This window comes from Mustela nivalis (genome assembly GCF_964662115.1).
Source record: "Mustela nivalis genome assembly, chromosome: 2".
Lineage (NCBI taxonomy): Eukaryota > Metazoa > Chordata > Mammalia > Carnivora > Mustelidae > Mustela > Mustela nivalis.
This window is the reverse complement of record NC_139021.1, coordinates 107,321,500-107,343,376: the sequence shown is the minus strand read 5'-3', so window position 1 is coordinate 107,343,376 and position 21,877 is coordinate 107,321,500. Positions and strand designations below refer to the sequence as shown.

The window sequence follows — 21,877 nt, the reverse complement described above, 5'->3', positions numbered from 1 at the left end:
ACAACTTACTAAGTGTTGACTGCGGCACTAAAAAAAGGAACGTCTCTTATTAAACATGAGTAGTTGGGACACTCTACCCTCAAGCTGACAAAGGGCCATGGCTTTGAAGAACACGGGGCGGAGGGGTGGGTGGTGGTGTTACAGAGAACCACATCTGGCTGCCTTTTATTTTAAACCTCAATTCAAATGATTTAAGCAATTCAAACGACCAGTACTCTCATTTAATAAAACACCCACACAGTGACAAGAATGAGACTTTAATCCGTTTTAAGTGGAGTTTATAACACTAAGAGATAAAGGGTTGTTAACAAACACAGTAACAAACGGACATCTGATTGGTATGAGGTGTTATCCTGCACACGTCATTATGTGTTTGTGTATCCTCAGTGCATAGCATTTACACACAGATCCACGGCTGCACAGCACGAGAGTATCTGAAGAGGCTGAATCGCAGTAAGGCTGTTTAACAGACTGAAATGTTGAGTATATATATGCTCTAGGAAAACAGACTGAACTGCTGAGCCGGCAGGGTGGAAGGCAGCTCTGCCAGACACTGCGGTTAGAGCCCCCACTTCCGTGCACAGCCCCACCCCTTCCGTCTGCATGCATGACACATGAACAGTATGTAAAGGTACATGAGGCACTTTGTGGCAACCACAGCCATCGTTATGAACATATTGCACACATTTTCTAGAACTAAACATGGAACTTGTACCCTACTTTTTATGTTTTAAAGCTGAAACATTTGATGCTGCCGGTAAACTCCACTTAAGTTTATAACCTGTGCCACAGCAAAGAACAGGGATGCTAGGTATCCAACTGCCCTGTAATAATTATGGCAAAAAAAAAAAAAAAAGTTTGCGAGGAGCTACAGAGGACTTGGGATGGCACAGGGCCCAACTGTATAAGCTTTCTTAAAAGTGATGCCTTCAAGTAACTTCAGACATGTAAGCGGCTGCACATCCAAAAAGTCTAAGAAAACATTCCAGAAACTCAAAGAGATTACCTACAGAATGCATTTCAGGCTAATTATGAATACTGTCATAAATAAAGTTTTAATTAGGACTCAAAAACCTTTCAGTCATAGCAATTCTTGTCAAATTCTATGGGGATGGTAACTGAAATAAAGGAGAGTAGTATGTATAATATATATATATATAATATATATATATATATTATATATATATATATAATGCCATTTTTCCATTTCCAATGACTACACCATAAAATGTAAGCAAGGCTTCTCAAAAACATTGAAACATTCAAAATCAAAACCCTCATTCAGACCTTCACATTCCAAAGGAAAAATAATAACAGTGCAAAAGCCCATTATAATATCATTATTGATGACCTGGCCCTCCATGTTACATATTGGAACAACACAAGTTATGTTTTAATATACTGTGCCCAAAACTGTAACAAATAACAGTATTAATAACTATCATCAAAACATGAAGAGTGGATTTTCATTTTAGTCAATTTTCAGCTTTTATGAAAGATAAGGTGGCATATAAATTTCAATGCTGAGATCTTAGGAATAGCTGTCTTCTAACTTCACCAATTTAACTTGAGCAGTCAGTCAATTCTCTCTATATATCAATGTTTAAATACAAATGTGTAAATCCTAGGAGCTTTGTTAAAAATGTAAAAATTTTATTTGTTGAATGAAACTGATGAGGTATGGAAAACATGTCAACATTATTTACTAAGAATATTTTAGATGAAGTTCTGCCTTATCTATTTAACCATCAAACTCTATAAATGCTGCTCTAGTAGGTCCTATGCAATCTGTATTTGTAAATTAACTAGGTCAGACCACAGCTAGTGAACAATTTCAGCACCAATAAGTTATTGAAAATGAGATTTTACACCATTAAGAAATAAATTGGCTGGATATTTAAATGTTTCAAGGTTAAGGTACAATTTGAAAGATGCCAAATTTCTGGGGAAAAAACCTTCTTTTTAAATAGTATCTTCACATTAGCTTTACAATAGTAGTTGTACTCTGCTTAGAATCATATGCAGTCTGGGCATATCAAATATATGATATTTAAGAAGTGAAATTGAAGCCCTAGTCCTAAGTCTAGCACTATGAAGAAATGATTCAACACTGCACATTTAAAAACAAACAAACAAACAAACAAAAAAAACCAAGAACTATTCTTTCAATAAAAAATCGATAAAAGCATTATGTGGGACAATTTCTACTGAAAAAGTAAATGCCTTATTATTTGTGCAGTGTTGAAAATTTACTGCAACTCTAATTTCCTTTTTAACACAAATAATGTTCTTTTAAATATAAACATTATATGTATTCAGTATTCAAGTAAAATTCCCTAACAGTTAATGACATTTAAAAAATGTGCAAAACTGCAAAACTCATTGTAATAGAATGTGTAAGGTCAAAAGGGCGGAATGGCTGACAGCTATTGGATTGAATAAGTGCATCATAATCTTTAAAGAAAAAACGCTTACTGTAGAATCTCAAATTGAAATTTCTTGTGCAGCATTACAAAATATTTTATATTCAATGAGAAAAAAGAAGCTTGCAGGCAGCACGTGAAGCATCCACAGCAGGTATATGATTGAAAACTAATAAAGTAAGTGTACGTGGTTGACTGATGTAGGGACTAATAGCATCTGACTTTTCGCACTGGCCTTGATTACACAGGAGATGGAGCAGTCGTTACAATTCAGAAAATGTATTTTAATAGATCATTGTCGATTTTTATAATGTTTCAAGCCCATTCTTTGTTGATAGCCTCCACATTTATATGTCTAAGTCATTGTTGCTGTGTTTCTTATCTATGACCACATTATTTTTATATCCCTTCATTTGTGGATTCTTAACAAGTTGTGGAAGGTTCATTCCTGTACCCCAATACAGAGTCACTCTCTCTAGCTGCCTTTTCTAGCACCAATATGCTTTAAAAAAAAAATGCACAAAACAACAAGCAGTGACAGCGGCCAGTTCCTCAAACATCCAGATTAATAACTGTAGCATGCTAAAGAAAGGTGCGTGAAGTAGCTGGAGATGGTATATGGTCCAGAGTCCAGCTAACAGATATCCCTTTCTGAGCACTCCCTCCATTCCCCTAACCCGAATACATGCATTAGAATGTAGCAAAACCCTGGAGAAACACCTCTTAGCCAACTGCAAACTTACCTGTTGCCACAAGTGCAAAGGGGTAGGATGTGAACCTGTGTTATCACAAAACTCTTGAGCCACTTCAGTTGGTGACAGAACACAAAATGAGAAATTCCTACGTATACACATCAGTCTGTCTCCACTTTTTATAAAACTGGAATAAAATGGGAAAGTGCCATCTTTATTTATCCTAATTGAATTTTAAATGTCTTTTTGACACAAAAAGGTATATACATGAAACAGCTACACAACCTTTTTTCAACTGGACAACAAGTGTCAAGATGTATAGGGTAAAACAAGATTGGTCAGGAAAAGAGAATTGTTCCTATACCTGGTAATCTGACACAATGTCCTATTGCCATTAAAAAAAAAAGGTCCAATTTCAGTTTATTCAAGTTTGTTTTCATGGTGTTTTATCCCTCTTGATTAAAAAAAAATTCAGACTTTTGTAATTTGTGTATGCTGATCTTCATCAAAAGGTTCATTCTCTGGATCAGAGTCAGTGGTGTCAGAATATCTATAATGATCAGGTTCATTGTCACTAACATCTAGTGTTACAGAAGTTGAACTGCTAGCCTCGGGATTTGACGGCTCCTCTACTGTTTTCGTGAAGTACAGCTTCACCTAGAGAAAAAAGACCGAGTTTAAGTGGAAAATCCATAAATCTGACTAATCTTAAATGACTTAGTAGAGATACATATTTTAACAGATTTGTTTTTTAAAAATGCAATGACAAACAGGATCTTGAAAAGGCAGCTATCTTTTAAATGACCGTCTGCTTCAGATTTCCAATGTTTTCTTGTTATACACTGAAAAGATACACTGGGATGTACTAACATAGTAAGCATAAGCTGTAAGCATTAACTAAATAATTCTACTGAAAAAAAAAAAGCACTGAGACTGAAGTTCGTTGGTCATTTAAAAAGTGTCTTTTCAATAAACTTCAATGTACAAATAGCTGAGATCCAAAAGAATGTTGCACTTACTACCACTCTGAGCCTCAGTGTATTTTCTGACACAAATAACACTAAACAAGTACTACATTATAAAAACACTGACTAGCAGCGATGTTTGGGATCCCGTCAGCCCTGAAGGTTAAGAACATCAGACAGTGATCTGACAGTGGACAAAGGGCCATCACAGCAGTGCTGGAGAACCGTCCAACAACTCAGCAAGGCAGGGATTTCCATCTCCCCGGAGAGGAAGCAGAGGCCCAGAATGCAGTGGATCTGAGGCTTCCATCAGATCCGCCAGGAAGACGCTTGCTCTTTCTGCTCTATCTACAACCTACCCCCGACCCACTACCTAAAAGTCATCCTCACTTCTCCTCCTCTTACATCCAACATCTGCTCCATCAGCAAACCCTTTTGGGTCCACCCACACGATGCCATCTCTACCTCCTCAGACAGCTTCTCAGTGTGCCCACTGCTACCACGCTAGTCCCTGCAGCCACCACCTCTCAGCTACATTAAACCACGGTGGCAGCTTCTCACTTCATCTCCCAGCTCTGTCCTTGCCTTCTCTCCAGTCTACATTTTAAAGACAAAATTCAGATGACATCCTTCCTGTGTTGGAAACACACCAATGTCTTCACAGTCAGACCGATGTGCTTTAGTCAAAATGGCTGCTTGTCTACTGCTCCTCAAACATGGGAGAATCATTCTCTCTCAGGGCTGTTGTATCTGCCCTTCCCTCCCATCCCAGATGTTTGTACTGCTCACTCATTCCATGTGGGCCTCTGATAAAAGGTCACCTGCTAGAGAGGTCTTCTCTTAACTATTGGGCTAAAAAACACACCAAGATCGTGCTTTATGCCACCTCTGCTCATTTGTTCATAAACACTTACAGCATTATATCTGTTTACTGATAACTGAAAGAGTTTTAATTTGTAATCACAAATATATATTCTTGTAATATTAAAAAATATTTAATATTAAAACAATAAAACCAGAGGAAGTCACACCATAAAAGCTAATAATTAAGGAAAATGCAGACATAGTCGATGGAAACCTGTGAATTCTCAAAGACCCTTCTAATCACTTAAAAGAAGTCTAAGATTTAAAGGCACTTAATATTGGATTTATTTTCACTTAAAATATGTAGCCTCCCATTTATTTTTAGGATTGCTCACAATATTCTTATACTTATCAACTATGGTTAGGCTTGCTGCATATTATAAAAATGGAATGAGGCAAAATAAGTAAAAAAATTTTTTTGAAAGAGAAAGAAGGGTATGGTGAAAGGAAGGAGGAAAATCAGGTAGAAGGAGGAACAGGAAAGGGGAAGGAAAAAAGGGCAAACTACCATTTGGAAATATTGACAAATCAGATTTTTTAACCTGGAAAATTCTTATCAACACACAGGACTAAAAATACGCACACACATCACATATAGATATAAGTAAGGACCCAAATAATTCCACAATATGAGGAAGTAGAGCTTTAGAAAGGGAGTAACACAAGAGCTTGACAAGAGGCCTTTCAGACCAACAAGACTGAAGCAAAGGCTACCACATGGAAGGGTAGCCAAATGTGGGAACAGCAGGGGAAAAGATGGAAGGTGGGGAGGTCCTCAGGGAGAGAAAAAGAACTGAAAAGACTGGAGGCAGAAGGAGCTTAGCATTTGGAAGAACTGAAGAGAGAACAGATTGGGTGAATCTTGGAGCAGGAGCAGAATGTGGCTAGAGCTCATGTGGGAGGTAAGCCTGGGCTGAATTATGTAGGTCCTTGTAGGTCATATCAAAAAACCACAAGGTCTTTAAAAAGTATAAACAGGAGTGATAACACCATATCAATTATAACAATCTATCTATCTCAAGATCACTCTGAGGAGTTGAGAATAAACTGGAAGGGGACAAAAGTAGGAACAGTTAAGAACATTCCATACGAAATACTATGCAGCCATCAAAAAAAAAAAAGAAATCATGCCATTTGCGACAACATGGATGGAACTAGAGTGTATCATGCTTAGCGAAATAAGTCAAGCAGAGAAAGACAACTATCATATGATCTCCCTGATATGAGGAAGTGGTGATGCAACATGGGGGCTTAAGTGGGTAGGAGAAGAATAAATGAAACAAGATGGGATTGGGAGGGAGACAAACCATAAGTGACTCTTACTCTCACAAAACAATCTGAGGGTTGCTGGGGGAAGGGGGGTTGGGAGAAGGGGGGGTGGGGTTATGGACATTGGGGAGGGTATGTGCTTTGGTGAATGCTGATTCAGACCTGTACCCCTGGGGATAAAAATACATGTTTATAAAAAATAAAAAAAATTAAAAAAAAAAGAACATTCCATACGAATCATTCCCAAATGACTGAATTCCCTTTAACTTCGTTCTTCCCTCATTCCTATTTCATGTCCCATAAACTGAATTCCCCTTCCCAACCCCTGCCCCAGATTTCACCAAACAACAACGAAGAAGGGCCGGGGTGGTGGGGGAGGCAGCTTTTTAAAATTTTGTGTGCATCCATGTTAGAAACTCACATTACTGATACCTAAATATTGCTTCTAATTAATACTTAATTTGATTTAAACCTCAGTCACACAAGTCCTTTACCAGCTCTATACTTAACACAGACACACACACACGCAGAGTCACCCACAAATTCCTCGAAATGTTTTTAACTTACCTTAAAATTTGGAGAAAAGTATCGGTTGGCCTTGTCTTTGTTTGCTTTGTCAAGATCATTTTTTGTTAGAGTGAGTACTAGATATTCCTTGTCATTATCTGCACATTCTATACTGCAAATACTATCAATTTCTTGATCACAGAGACTTCCATTTCCAACTTTTTCTGAGGTTTCCTCTGGTCCTGGTATGAAGAATGTGTTTACCCAAAAGTGAAACATTTTGTCCTTTAAAAAAAAAAAAAGACATTAAATTTTTTTAAAGAAAATATATCACCTATATTTAATACGCATCCCAAGAAGTCAATAAAATAGGTGACACTTCATTTGGTAGTCTGAATAAAGACAAACATACAGACTAATATTTGGCAAGCTACTGGTTATCTGTTGCTCTAATTCACGTATGTTTATTCTTTTTTCAAATTTTAGACAAAAATGTAACTCCACAGGTTCTAAGATAACATACTTTTGTTTTAAAACCTTAGGTAAAGTATTTCCTTTCTTGTCTAATGTTAGCCTTAAAAAATGTTTTGAGTTTGTATGTATGTGTGTATTAAATAATCAGAAATAGGTTTTATGGTCTATTTCAACAAGCTATCCATTACAGGGTCACCTGGGTGGTTCAGTCAGTTAAGTGTCTGCCTTCAGCTCAGGTCATGATCCTAGGGTCCTGGGCTCAAGTCCCGCATCAGGCTCCCTGCTCAGTGGGGTCTGGTTCTCCCTCTACAACTCCCGCCCCAAATCCTTCTTTCTCTCCCAAATAAATACATAAAATCTTAAAAAAAAAAAAAGTTATCCATTAGAAAATTTACTTTAACAAAAGTTCTTGAAATGTCCGTACAACTTCCCAAAGAAGCAAGGCAGATACATTTCTACTTCAGAAGCAATGCAAACACTAAGTGGCTCCAGTTTCTTACACTACAATGTGTATGCCTGAAAAACCTCAGAATATGAGGGAAGGAAGACAAGTCATTCTGACTTTTTTAGGTTATAAAATGCCTATTTTTAAAGAATTACTTCTTAAAAATAATACAAGGTCCTGTTAATCAAAAAAACATATCAATCAGAAGTTCATCACGTCAGCCCTTTCATGACCAACACAGAAAATGTTCTCTCTCTCTCTTCATGACTAGAATTTGGCTGACATGGCCCATGTGACAGTTAATGATGTGCAGCTTTATGACATCTTATCTGGTGCCTTGAATTGCCATCAAATCTTTTATTCTAATTTACCTATTAGAACTATTATTCTAATAGTTTTGCTATTTTCCCACAAAGATGTAAGACCTTCAAGTATCTTTCGTTTAACATTCTTTTTATCTTTTAACAGTACCTAGCAATCTTATATGTAAGTCTTTCTTAAAAAATATTTTATTTATTTATTCGACAGAGATCATAAGTAGGCAGAGAAGTAGGCAGGGGTGGTGGTGGGGGGGGGGGGGGAGAGCAGGCACCCTGCTAAGCAGAGAGCCTGATGTGGGACTTAATCCCAGGATCCTGAGATCATGACCTGAGCCGAAGGCAGAGGCTTTAACCCTCTGAGGCACCCAGGCGTCCCTCATATGTTAAGTCTTTAAAAAAAATTTTGTTAATTTCAATTATTTTAGCAAAGTCACTAAGTTAGTAACAGTACATATATTTAACTTAGAGTCAGAAAAACATAAGCTAGTAATATTTAAATCTTAAAAAATGTGGATTCTGTATAGGTAATGATTATATTAAATCTATTTTTGTTTAAATCACAGCAACATTTATAATAGGTAAGCAAAATCACATAAAATGCAAATAAATATATGTAAAGTAATCCCAGATATACTACAAATATTAATCTAATCTTCAAATTTGTATGTATTAAAGTAACATACAGACAACTGAAAATAAGGACTTACACATTCCTAAAGGTATAGGGACAGAGTGATGCAGGTGCCTATTTTTAAAAGTAAAATATAAAATTTTAGGGGCACCTCACTGTCACATTTGGTAGAGCTTGTGACTCTTGATCTCAGGGTCATGAGTTCAAGCCCCATATTGGGCGTGAAGCCCACTTTAAATAAATAATTAAAATAAATAAATAAATAAATAAAATTTTGTGTGTGCCAGTCTTACAATGAGCAGAAGGGAAAAGATAATTTTAAACACCTGCTAATGCTTCCTGGACTACAGAAAATTATTTCCCAAAGTTATCAAGATATATTTAACTTTCACTTATACAGAATAGGTAGGAAATGGGTTTCTAGTGAAAAAAAAAAACAAAACAGTTTAACATTTTGTCATTTCCCAGCTATATGGCTTCTGGGTATAGGAAATTGTATTTCTTTAGATAAATCAAGGGAGAGTTTAAAGTTTTAATAATAAATGAAACTTCCTTTTTTTTTTTAAGCTAAATATCAGGAAAACTAAATCAGTTCTATTACTGAGAATGTCTAAAGAATGGCAATACACTATGTGGTATGTTTAATGAGGCAGTAACAACATACAAAGCTAGAATCTTTTTTCATTATACCCCAAAATGTTGCACCTTAGGCGTACTCATTTCAAATGTTCACACTTCACATCTTAAACCAAGACGGTTTTAAGAATAAGCTCTTGAATTCCCTAACTATGGCTCAGTAAGAAGCAAACCCCACTAACTTTCTGAATCTGTATACTTAATATCACACTTTTTCACTCGTTATTACTTCTTTTGTATACTTATCACTCTAACTAAAATTCAAAATATTCAATAAATTTGAGAAAGCCAAATATAAAATGACATAGTGTCACAAAAAATAAACCAAAATGGGGGGAAAGTGTTTTGTGTCATTACACAAGACCATGGAACAGATCTTATTTATACATATAGAGAATTTTTTTTTTATAAGCCCATGGCCCCTGGCCCCTTGCTAACTTTTTCTTGGTAATTGATCATCCTGTCTAAAAAGATGGTAACTGATTTAATGGGGTATGCAATCTTTAATATTTTTATAAACTTTCTCTGCATAACCCAACTTAAAGAAAATTCATTTCAAATTACAATGACATAAGGACTTTTCTTCTAGTAAGATTTTTTTTTTTTTTTTACCAATATAATGTCTCATCAGTGCTATAGTAAGCAAACCATGCGTAGATCTAACAGAAAACCAATTATAATTAATTCAATGAATGGTCAGTCACAAAATATTATCCTGTAATCTCTCCTTACAGAATGATTTCTGCCTAACCAAATATTTTAAGCAAAAGATCGGAGGTTACTCTTCAAAGTATGATTTTGGATATTCTTCCCAATAAAAGTAAAGGGCAAACCTTTTTTAGCATCTTGTTCTGCTTGTGGAAGAACTCTACTTTGATGTCACCACACACAGGCAAAGACTGAGGGAACTCAAAGTACATGAACTTGTCTTCCCGTCGTGTGGGTCCTGAATTGGAGGAATAGATCTTCACCTTTAGCTGGCAGACCACAAACTGAGGATCTGCATGGTTAAATACATGTTAGCATCATTCCACAGGAAATGCCTTCAAATGTCAAACTGTCAAACACCATTTTAATGGTTAATATTAGCAATACACACAGAATAGTAATTCGGCATCTGTAGCCCAGATCTAAAACACATCAATATTTTTTAAAAAGGTCAGAAAATATAGCCAGTACAAAAGTTTCCCTAATTTTAACCTTCAGCATAAAGTTCTACTTACTGGTTCTAGTTCACAAATACTAAATCCCAACAGTAGACTTCTGGAAGTACAATAACAGCAAAACTTTAACATTAAAATGTTAAAAATCTAATATAAATTAGATTTATAATTAAGATGCAAAAATAATCTTCTGGCACATCTATGAACTGCATGAAAAGTAACTTTAAAAACAGATATTTGCTGCAGTATTTTAATGTCTCTACCATGTAATAAAACCCACAAAACACAAATCATTACATGTTCATAAGACGCATGAGAATACAATCTGTAACAAAGTTATAATAAATTCCATAAACACAAGACTCTATTTATAAAAATATTAACTATCATTTATTTTACCTATAGCTCACATTTAATTTCTTAAAGGGATATAAAGCCATCATCATGAGAAACAGGAAGACAGAGATTGGAAATGTCGGCAAAGAAATACAAGACTCAAGCGGGAACTGTAGCAAAATCCCCCTCCCTCCAAAACACACTCCACTTTCATTAACAAGTATTTTGGCTTTGGTCCCTGTCTGTTTTAAAATAAAGGAAAGGATTATATGTTTTAGTGATTAACCTTACGAGTAAGTGGGTCTTGAAGGAAATATGCCAAGACCATCAAGAAATAAAATCATAAGCTTGCAAAAAGTACATGAAAAATTTCATGTGTATTTCATATATATTTATATATAAAATATGCACATATATAAAAACTGGCATAAAATCCTTAACGCTAAAAGGCATCATCGTTAGAGATGCAGAAAGAAGTATCACGTTGTTTATCAATGTGACCAACAAGTGAGAAAAAGGCAAAAGGTGTATCCAAGCTAGATGCACGTTCCCATCAGTAAACACGTATGGGCTTATCCGTGTGTATCTAGAGCAGCACCAGCACTCACATAATAAACAGAAGGTCTGATAACAGCCTGTTGGGTTTTTCTAATATGAATGTGAGCCATTTATCACAAGAAAAAGGGCACTCCAAAAAGGGGAAACATTACCAACAATCTGTCCATAATTTTCACTTCCTTGACTAAAGGTTCAAAGTACAGCAAGCCATTTTACAAGACTATGTGATTCTGAAAATTTCACTACAAACTCAAGCTTGAAAAAGCAAAACATTTATTCCAAAGCTATGATAAAAATCAGCCAGGATGAAATGCCTTGTAATCTTATTAAGACTCCACTAGTTCAGAATGTGATAATCCTCTTTTTAGGACTTTAAAAAGTGTATTAACAGTAGAAGCCAGATTTCAATTAAACTACATCTAAAATGTGCACCTTCAGGAATTCTAGAACTGTGTAATCCATTCATAAACTAATTACAAATCAGCGTCACTTAGAATCTACCCCAAAACCTAAGTTTAAAAGTTTTCCTTAAATCACTACAGAAAATCAGTTCATTTACAATACGAATTCCCCATCTTAGATCTTCAAGGGCTAACTTATCAGAAGTCCAACATCAGTGCAGTTCTGCTGACTTCTAAGACACAAGCCAAGTATTTTCTCTTTGATACAACTGACTGTGTTCTAAAGAAATGACAAGTCAATACCTGGTCAACAAAAATCAGGATTAAACTGTTTTGACATATGCCTACTGACAGAAAATCACACTGATCATCTTTTACTAATGTTTTAACCCTTTCAGATGTGAAGAGTATAGTAACTTTTCCTTTATTTAGGAATATTAGGACAATAATTCAGTAAGAAAACAGCTGCTGACCCCTAACAACTTTGCAGAAACTACTTCGTTTTCCTCAAGGGTCCCAACCTTTCCCTTGAACCCAAACTCCCAACTCACCAGGTCTCACACTCCTCCCACTCTGTTTCCCTAAGCCTTCCCAACCTCTAGCCCAATACCATATTTACACAGAAGGCTAATTAGTTACTATGCCTGCTGCCTGATGCTCCCAAAATACCAGATCTAGCTCTCACCTAAGATTCAAACCCACTTTCAAGAACCCACTGAGGATCTTCATATAAACAGCTCCCCTTAACCTGACCAAAACATGTTTAAAAACAAATAACATTCATGTCTCCCAAGTCTCAGTGAGATTCGTTTTCCCTTCTCCCCTCTTTTGGGAATTATTCATATGGCCAGAATCAAAACTGACAAAATGTTTAAATATAAAAGGGAAAGGAGATTTGACTGCCTTAGCAAAGCACATCTGGCTCACAAGAAGTCCCGTAACTGGATTCCTTTCCACCACTGGTTCCCCATCGTGCAATCACCACTTCCTACCCAGCCAGACTTAAAACAGAGCCTACGCCTCTTGACCTGTCACTGATGCAACAGCACCTATCAAATCCAGTCTAACATCCCCATTTAGGCTCCTCTGACAGCGGGCCACACATGCCACCCTCCGTGCCTCTGGGTCCAGCTCATGTCCTGCTATTGTACTTCAAGTCACACCTGCAGTACTTCCTTCAGTTTTAATGCCAATATAAAAGGTACACTTTCTCTACCATTCAAGGAAGAGCTGGACTTCCTCTGTGAAACCATATGACAACCCCTAAAACTTTTATTTTTCTGAATACACCATTTATAATTTATACGTATAACCTCCCATTCAATTATGTTTACTTTTAATACAGCTTTATTACATAGTATGAAACCACAGGGTATAAATGGAGAAAATTAGTAAAGATGAAAAGTTTTCAGCAGTCAGTAATTTGAAAGTTTAAATGTAATAGTGGAAAAAGACAAGAACAAAACAAAAACCCATCAGAACATTGCAAGCAGAGCAGAACTGTCAGGTTTTTGCTAGAGAAGCCAATGAAAAAATTACACTAGATAGGTGGATTATTGAACTGAATGTTCTCTTTCTCTTATTCTCTCCCTAAAATTAAACCCTCCTTTTGGCCCTTATACCTGATATTTATCCTACAGGAAGAGCAAGAATGTTTTCTTCCTTTTTCCTTCTCCTCTATGAACGTGTTACGTTCCTGTGTCAGTCACCTCTGACAGTTTAATGCCTTGCATTTAGAACTTTTTTTTTTTATCACAGACTCTATTATTTGTGTTGACGCAGAGTTGACACTCAATGTGCCATTAGTTTCAGGTGTACAACACAGAGATTCCACAGGTTTACACACCATGCTGCGCTCCCCACCAGCAGAGCCACCGCCTGTCTCCACAAAGCCCTGCTGTGGTGCTTGGCCTTTGCTGTACAGAGATGATGACAGCCATCAGTTAGGGCTCCCATTGTGCTTTGCTAAGGCAATCAAATCAGTGAGCCTATATCACACTCTATTAATAAATCTGTGGCCTATGATAAAGGTGTCCAGCTCTAAGAACACAGGAAAGATATGAAGGTGGTAATACCTGAGAAAGACAAACACTATCAAGAAATTAATTTCCTCAGTACAGGATAATTTAGAGATAGAAATTTTTTAACTACATAAGTATTTTCAAGAAGCAAAACTTAAAACTAAAAACTAAAACCACTAACAAATTACAAAACCTCACTGAAATATTATTAGAGGTATTCAAAGAAAAACTGTAGTAGTTGCTTATCTACAGACTACAGAACTGCTCTCTAAATAAATGAAACATATTTCTTAAACATGAAAACATGACTGATCACTGCCAAGGCAGTTACAGAAAAAAAACAGCAACAGTCTGATCTTTTACTGGGCTGGATAATACTTCCACCCACGCATTCTCTCTTGACTAATTGCTTGGGTCTGGGTATTCAGTATTAAGGCTCCTTTCAGTCTAAGAACTCCAGCCAAGACTAGCAGAGAAGCAGACCAGGATCAGGATCACTGAGGGAGGCTCACAGAGGCTAGGGTAAGAGAAATCAATGGGAGGCAGACATCACTGACATGAACTCTGTTTAGTACATACATAGAAATTTTCAGATTTTGAAATGTCTTCATTTTATTGACAAGCAAACATAAAGACAAGTGGAGTGTGCCTGAGGTTATACAATCTAGCAATGAGAGAGCTAACAAAACTGTCACTGGATCTTGGATTTAATCCCAGGTTATCTCTAATGCTCCACACACTCTGACTCAACCCTATTCACTCAACATATTTCAGCAGGTCATCACATCTTATAATTTTTTCCTTTCCTTTCTATTGCCCCTGTCACCATTACTACCAATATCTAATCTTCCGAAGATAGGAAGGAACTGGTCCCTGCCCCCACACAGGGAACTAATGAATCCCACTGCTACTCGGATGCTGGATCTCTACTGGGATAGGATTTTTAGTCATCTAGTCACAGTTTAAGCTGCATTTGGTAGATGCAGCAAAGAATGTTTCTTTCATAAATACAATTTGGCTTCTAAGACATTAAAACCCATGGCTGCTGGCCTCCTTAGCCCAATAAGCTGAACAACAGAGCTACTTAGTTTGGATACTTCAGAAATATATACCCCTATGTACATTTTAAGTGTGGTAAATTTCTTTCTAGATTTCTATGTAAACATCTAGATATGTCCAGAAAAATGTTCCAGTACATGGAGGGATGAGAATTTAGAGCACTTACTGCAAGTTCCGCCACTAAACATTGGAATAGTTTCAAACATCATCTTGTGAAACAACAGTGCCACTGGTCTATAATCCAGATGATTCTTTAACAGGTAGCTATAATAATACACATAGCGCCTCTGACTGGGAATAGTTACTCCCTGGTGGAGAGAAAAAAAAAAAAAAAAAAAAAAAGCCAAATTCAAAAGAAAAATTCCATTACAGTTATTTTACTAAATTGTTATGATAACTGGGTTGTAACTGGGTTGTATCCACTGAAGACCATATATACATTAGCTATTTGACCTTAAATGATTAATATTTAAGTCTAGTTCAACAAGAGTAAATCAGAGCAACATCAGTACAAAGGAAATATCAGAATAACCTTTTCCCTTAAAATTATCATAATCCGCTCATTTATTCAATGGTCACCACAATGCTCCAACCCATGAACCCAGTAAAATAAGGCCTCAGCAGTTCCAAAATACGTGTCAAAGGCACCTGTACTACAGCTGTGCTCCTGAGACGTAGGAAATTTATGGACTTTTATTGAACACACAACTCCTCAAAAGCTTGGTTACTTATTTTTTAGGCAAAAACATATCAGAATCAGCAGAACACATAAAGGCATAGTGCCTTTTAGAGACAGAAATAGCAGCAGAAAAAAATAATGCCCTGAGACCCCCAGTAAGAACAGGAATATGTGGCTGGGATAAATGTATGCAAGAATTCTCTAACAGAGGGACTTAGGAAATGTCCTCGAGCCACATGCATCTCTCTGTAGAAGAAACCATGGCTATACATAATGTTTGAGAAAATTTAAGTATTACAAATGCTAAATATATATAATTCATGTTCTATTTTTTTAAAAAGTTATCTAAAGAAAAAAATCTAGTGTGTACAGCCATGCAATTCATTAATGCTGCTGAATAAATGAGGGCTGAGGTCTCCTTTCCTAGGATGTATATAACTTCAGGAAAATTCAGGCATTTAACTTAGAAACAGAAGGCAAATAGTAACAGAAAGACGTCTGACCGTTACAAGTGACTTGCAGAAAACTTAGAAGTATATTCAAGAGGAGAAAGAATTTGTAATATTTTCAGGTTATTACTGGCATCTGAATCTCCCCATCTGTTAAACACTCGGGACATAAATGCTTTTCTTCCCTCTAAATAAAGTATAAAGTACGTTCATATGAATTTAAAGACAGATACACAGAATGGCAGGTAAACAGGTATTCACTCTAGTATTCTCAGGTTTGTTTCAAAAAATCAGCATGATTTCATTACAATTAAAAAATATATAGAATGTCAAAAAAATGGATAAAAGCCATTTCAAAGAAGGACAAATGACTTAAGATTCTGGCTGCAGTGCAAAGACTAGAATTTAAAAGCTAATGGTCAAAATATCAACTCTGATTGGTTTCTTCAGCAAAATGAAGACAATTAATACCTACCCTGTCTTCACGGGATTCTCATGAGGAGTAAATACTAAGTGTAGTTACACAAAAGCATGCTAAACCTACAAATGATACACAAATCCTAATTAGCAGTTTTAGAAATCCTATCTACATTTGAAGTATAATTTTGGAAGAACTAGAATTTTGGTTTTCTGTATTAAAGAAACAGTAGTAAAATACTATTACTGTGAAAAGCTCCTATAAAAAAACTAATGTTAAAAATCATTATTAATAAAAAGTGTTTACACTTACAATGGTTTATTGTATTACATTACTTAAATGTTACTTCAGTAAACAACTTATTCATATTTATCAAGACAAGACACAGAATTGCAAAGCAAGGTGGGGGGAATATAGCAGATGGACGATGGCTGGGTAGGAAGGAAGCTTTTTTGAACCATGTGAATTTATGATTTAGTCTAAAAACTAAATAAAATTAAATTCAAAAAATCAAATCAATGGGAGTGTAGAAGAAGACCGAGCTGTCAAGTTATTTGTTGGGATTCAATGCAATCATAGATGATTTCTTCCTCTTTAGCTTCTTGGTATAAGTTTGTATGAATAATTAAAATGTTTTCAAAGATTTGATTTTTTTCAAGTAGCAAGTGATTAGCAGCACATGTATAATGCAGCTTTTTATATAGTGAGTTAATAACTCTTACCAAAGGGCAAGGCAAAAGGATAGAGGAAGAACATATGAATCTACTAGATGTCAAACATGGACGAATAATTTGTGTGTTAAATATGAGCTAAACAAAATTACTGACACAATTCAAAGAAAAACACTGAAAGGCACAATTTAACTTAATTCTTTTACTATCAAATTATGCATAATTCAGCTTCTGTAGCTTAACTTTGCAATTCCTACCTAGCAGCATGCTCAAATTCAATGCAGTCAGATTAGCAGAAATAATTGAGTTGTAAGGCTCAAATATGTACCAACCATGGGCATTAGCGTATCCTTCTATCTAGTTACATCTCTCATGGCCACAATGCACACTTACTCAAATTTAATTAATGGTACAATGAACCATATTGTAATGTAGATTTTGAAATAAAATGAATACAACGTCCATAATAAATTGACAATGCAATTTATAACACCTCAAATATATTATTTCCTGAATGCATATGCTGAAAACAATGGTTTACGTGCATGTTTTACCTATAGTATTTTGACTATAAAGACAAATCTCTTTTAAAATCTAAGAAATGAACATTTTAAAGATCTTCAAAAATTTATTTTACATATATGAAAAGAGGGCTGAACTTCGAAGCTCTTAGAGATTAAAAAATAACTATGTGTTTTTAATATTTCCATTTTCATTTAAATTAACCAAGAACATTTAAGTTAACTGGTTTGTAACTATATCCCCAAAGTATCCACCCTCTACCACCAACGATTCTTCTTTTCTACTCTAAATGTGAAGAAAATTACTTGTATTCTTGACCTTTTTTTCCCAAAGGTAACTTTTAAACATTCTAATCTCAGCTAAACTTGGCATTCTTCAGGGTTGCCTTTACACCACATTCCTGGCCATCATCGCAAAAGACCACCATTGCTTCTTCGATTCCCTGATGTTCACAGACCTAGAGGAGTGCCTGCAAAGATGTGTCGTGTTCCTCCCAAGGTCTACTGCCTTTACTCAGTCTCACCTATGACTCTGAATCTCTATCATTCCATACGTCATTCTTCTGAAACACACTTCTTAAACTGAGTGATGATTTCAGCACTCTGTTCAACCTACCTTTCTATCCTGTCCTAGACATCAACCTCAATGAATGTAGCTCCTACTCTACTGGGAACCTTGGGGTCACCCAGTGTGGCACTCTCAGAATTCCCTTGTCCCATCTTAAAATTTTCTCATATTCTCTGATATTTTATAAAACTGACTGCATGTTTCCCTAGGTTCCATTTTGGTAAGTGCTCTATTAATTATTCCCTCTCTGGCATTTGTCTTTGTTTCACCTGTCTCCTCCTAATACACAGCTCGGGTAACCCTTGTCCTGTTATCCAAAGCCACTCATGGGCTAAAAATGCACACTCTCCCCAAATCTTTTATCTTTCTCAAATTGTCACCCTTCTTCTCTATATAGACTCTCAAAGGTAAGCCTCTACCCCTTACCCCATAGGAAACTGTTTTCATAAGGCTGATTTCTTAATGGTCAGTAGTTCTTAAGTGTCACTAACAGTCATTTCCTACTATTTTCTCAGTCCCATCCTATCTCATTTTCCATTGCCATTTTGAAAATTCTCTGCCTCTATCCTAGAACACACTCTTGAAAGTTTTCTCCTAACCTTACTGGGTAAGAGAAAACTACCTAACCTCTTTCCCTAAGAGTAAGCCTACCTTGAAAATCTGATCTGAGCGAGCCCCTCTTTGTCAATCTTCTGTCTTAGTTGTTCAATTAACATGAACTCCAAAACCTGTGTCTCTCCATACCTGATTCCCAACTCCCAGTCCAGAACTTCTAAAACTTAGCTGGGCATTTCTACCTGGAAATTTCAGAAGCACTTTAAACACAACATATCCAAAAACTGAAACTTTCCTATTTTTGCAGGACCAACCTCTGTTATTTTTATTAATGATATTTACTATTTTCCCCAGTGCTCAAAGCTCAAAACCTCTTCTAATACCACCACTGCTACTATTTATTGAACTGTTACAATGTTCTTTGTATTGTTCTAAGTACTTTCATTAAGTATAATTTAGTACTCATGAAGTGGGTATTATCAGTAACATCATTTTATAGACGAGGTAAGGTCCTAACTCTTGTAAGTAATGGAACTAAGTTTCACCCTAGTACTCCAGCTCCAGAGTTTACAGTCAATTGCTGATGCTGCCATCTTCTTCCTGCTCGAGTCAAGGAAACAATCTGAGAGGGAGTAGTGATCTACACAGGGCTATAAAAGAGGAATAAGGAAATCCCAGAACTGTAGCAAAGGCCCAGGCCAACTACCGAGCATCTACACACAGTACATACATACAGAGAGACACAGACAGACAGACAGACACACACACACACTGTCCACACAACACGAAAAGCACACCAGTGGTTCAGTTCCTTTAGGATACTCTTAGTAGACTTCTACACATCTATTCAGAGTCAAAATCCAGACTTTGTGACATACCTCTCAAAATACCAGTTCTAGCTTTCTGTGGCCATTCTAGTTCAATCACCTCCTGCAATTCTGTAATAGTCAAATGAATACCAGCCTCTGATTGATCTATTCTTCTATTTTTACACCTACTCTTTAATTAACTTTATGAAAGTGTCAGATGAATCACACTAACAATTTAAAATGCTAAATGGTTTCCCAGTGACTATCCAAATAAGAAAACTTATCACAGATTATATAAATCCATTAACAACATAAAAATACAGCCCAACCTCTTTTCTGCTCTTACTTCATACAACTCCCCTGAATGTGCTTTTATTTTTGGTCAAACCAAAGTACTTAATTTCTCCCATGCTATACTTGCTGCTTTTTAAAGTATGCTATCTTTACCAGATTAAGGACATTGATCTGCAAGCAGTCATCTGGGAAGTTTTACCTATCTTCTAACACCTAGACCAACTCAAGTGACAGAATTATTCAGTATTTCCAGTTTGATAGCACCACCTGAAACAGAATTCAGATTAGGTACATGTTGAGGGCTTCTACACATTTTCATTTTGGGATGGTCTGTTCAAATTTTGGATTTCACCTTGAAACAATGATGTTCACTGAAAATTGCTTATTTCCCATTGAAATAGTCAAATTCATTAGCAGGGACCCAAATAATTCTTAGTTACCTACACAGTGTAGTTCTTCCCCTTTCTCAAACTTAACGTATAATTTGTGTTTCCCCTTTATTTTTCCTCAAAAAAAACCTTAAAAGAGATGTATTGCTTTTATTGGCAATTTCATACAATGTTTGAAATGATTAATTCAAAAGGTTTACTGTTTGCTAATTCACAACTTATATTTTCATCTTTAGTAATTCCTCTCTATGTTATTATCTTAGTAATCTCTAAAATATATTTGTATTTCCCAAATATAATTGACCCCAAATTATTTAAGTAACTAGTTTTAAATTTCCAAATAGTTGATCTTACTTGATTAAACGTTTTAAAAAATCTCTTGCTGGAGGTGCCTATGTGGCTCAGTCAGTCAGTTAAAGCACCCAACTCTGGGTTTTGACTCAGGTCATATCTCACGGTCATGAGATCCAGCCCTGCGTGGGGCTCCAGGCTCAGTGCAGAGTCTGCTTGAGATTCCTTCTGCTCCTCCCCCTCTTGCACACTCTCTCTCACACACAAATAAATAAAATCTTTAAAAACAGGGAAAAAATCAAAATTATACATTTAAGAAAATCTCTCACTGTACTGAATTATAATCAAGGAATGGGGTTTATATATTTCTACCTGGAGATGAGATTTTCTTTGTAGTTGGCCTAATGAATTATCAATCTTGGTTAACTATTATGTGGATGACAAAAAAAGAAAAAAGACAGATCTTATGGGCCATTTTTTATTATACTATTCAATCCATCTACACATCTTCTTATCTTGTACTTTCTTGATCTTCAAGTATATTAAAGATTCCTATTATTGTTGTTTTGCCATCAGTTTTTTCTTCATTTCTTTCAGCTTTTCTTACTGTATTTGATGTTATGTTTAGCATGTAAGAGTTCATATCTGCTAACTCTTCATTGTGGAGTGCACCCTGTGTTAATATAAAATGACATTCCTGATCTAGTTTTACATATTCTGTTGTAAATGTACTGATAATGATATCCTGTCATCTGCTCTTGAAATTTACATTTGCCTGATGTATCTTTAATGAACCACTTATTTTTCTAACCTGAGCTGTTTTACGCAAGTCTCTTGTATATAATTAATCTCTTAAAGAACAGAAACTTAGAAGTAGAGATTAAACACATCTTTCAACATGGTACTTCAAGGCCAGAATTCCACCTGGATACCACAGCACAAGCTACGTAATGTTTTGCTCATATTCTGTGCATCAGTACCTTCAGATCATCTTCTCTAAGATGAAGTCACAATCTAGCTTCCTCAGTCAAAAAAGTAATTTTCTACTTCAGTAAACTTTTCACTGGCACTTTTAAACTCAGAAATAATTTCGTGTTTTAAAATAACAGTGTTTTCTGGAAGCTTGAAAAAGTATGTTTCAGAATGCTCACAACGTTGTCACAGGAAAGTAACTCAGCACAGGAAGGAATATAGCTCTTTAGGAATGGTTACTATTGCGATGACGCCATGTGGCAGGAGTTTTGTTATGAAGCTAACTGCTGGGCATTGTACATAGGACCCTAATACCACCACACTTTGTAAGACAAACACTGTCACCTCTATTTCAAGGGTGAGAAAACAGTCCTGGGGCACATGATTGTCCTGTTCAAAAAACCTGGACCTGAACCTAAATGTGACTCTGAGCCTAGAACTTCATCTTCCGATGTCCTGGGTTTTACTAAGAGCACACAAAGAAGTCGTGACCTGTT

The 21,877-nt window shown here is 36.0% G+C and overlaps 1 pseudogene across 1 annotated transcript in view; it reads right to left on the bottom strand.

The window, feature by feature from the left end:
- Nucleotides 1-241: 241 nt before the first annotated feature.
- The window catches only part of LOC309859786 (phosphatidylinositol 3,4,5-trisphosphate 3-phosphatase and dual-specificity protein phosphatase PTEN-like), a 115,361-nt pseudogene continuing 93,725 nt past the window's right edge, over nt 242-21,877 (bottom strand). Inside the window, exons 8-11 of the transcript XR_014316663.1 lie at nt 14,931-15,072; nt 10,060-10,226; nt 6,781-7,005; nt 242-3,772 (exon numbers count right to left, since the gene is read on the bottom strand). The product of XR_014316663.1 is annotated as a phosphatidylinositol 3,4,5-trisphosphate 3-phosphatase and dual-specificity protein phosphatase PTEN-like (transcript). The remainder of the gene's footprint in view (nt 3,773-6,780; nt 7,006-10,059; nt 10,227-14,930; nt 15,073-21,877) is intronic.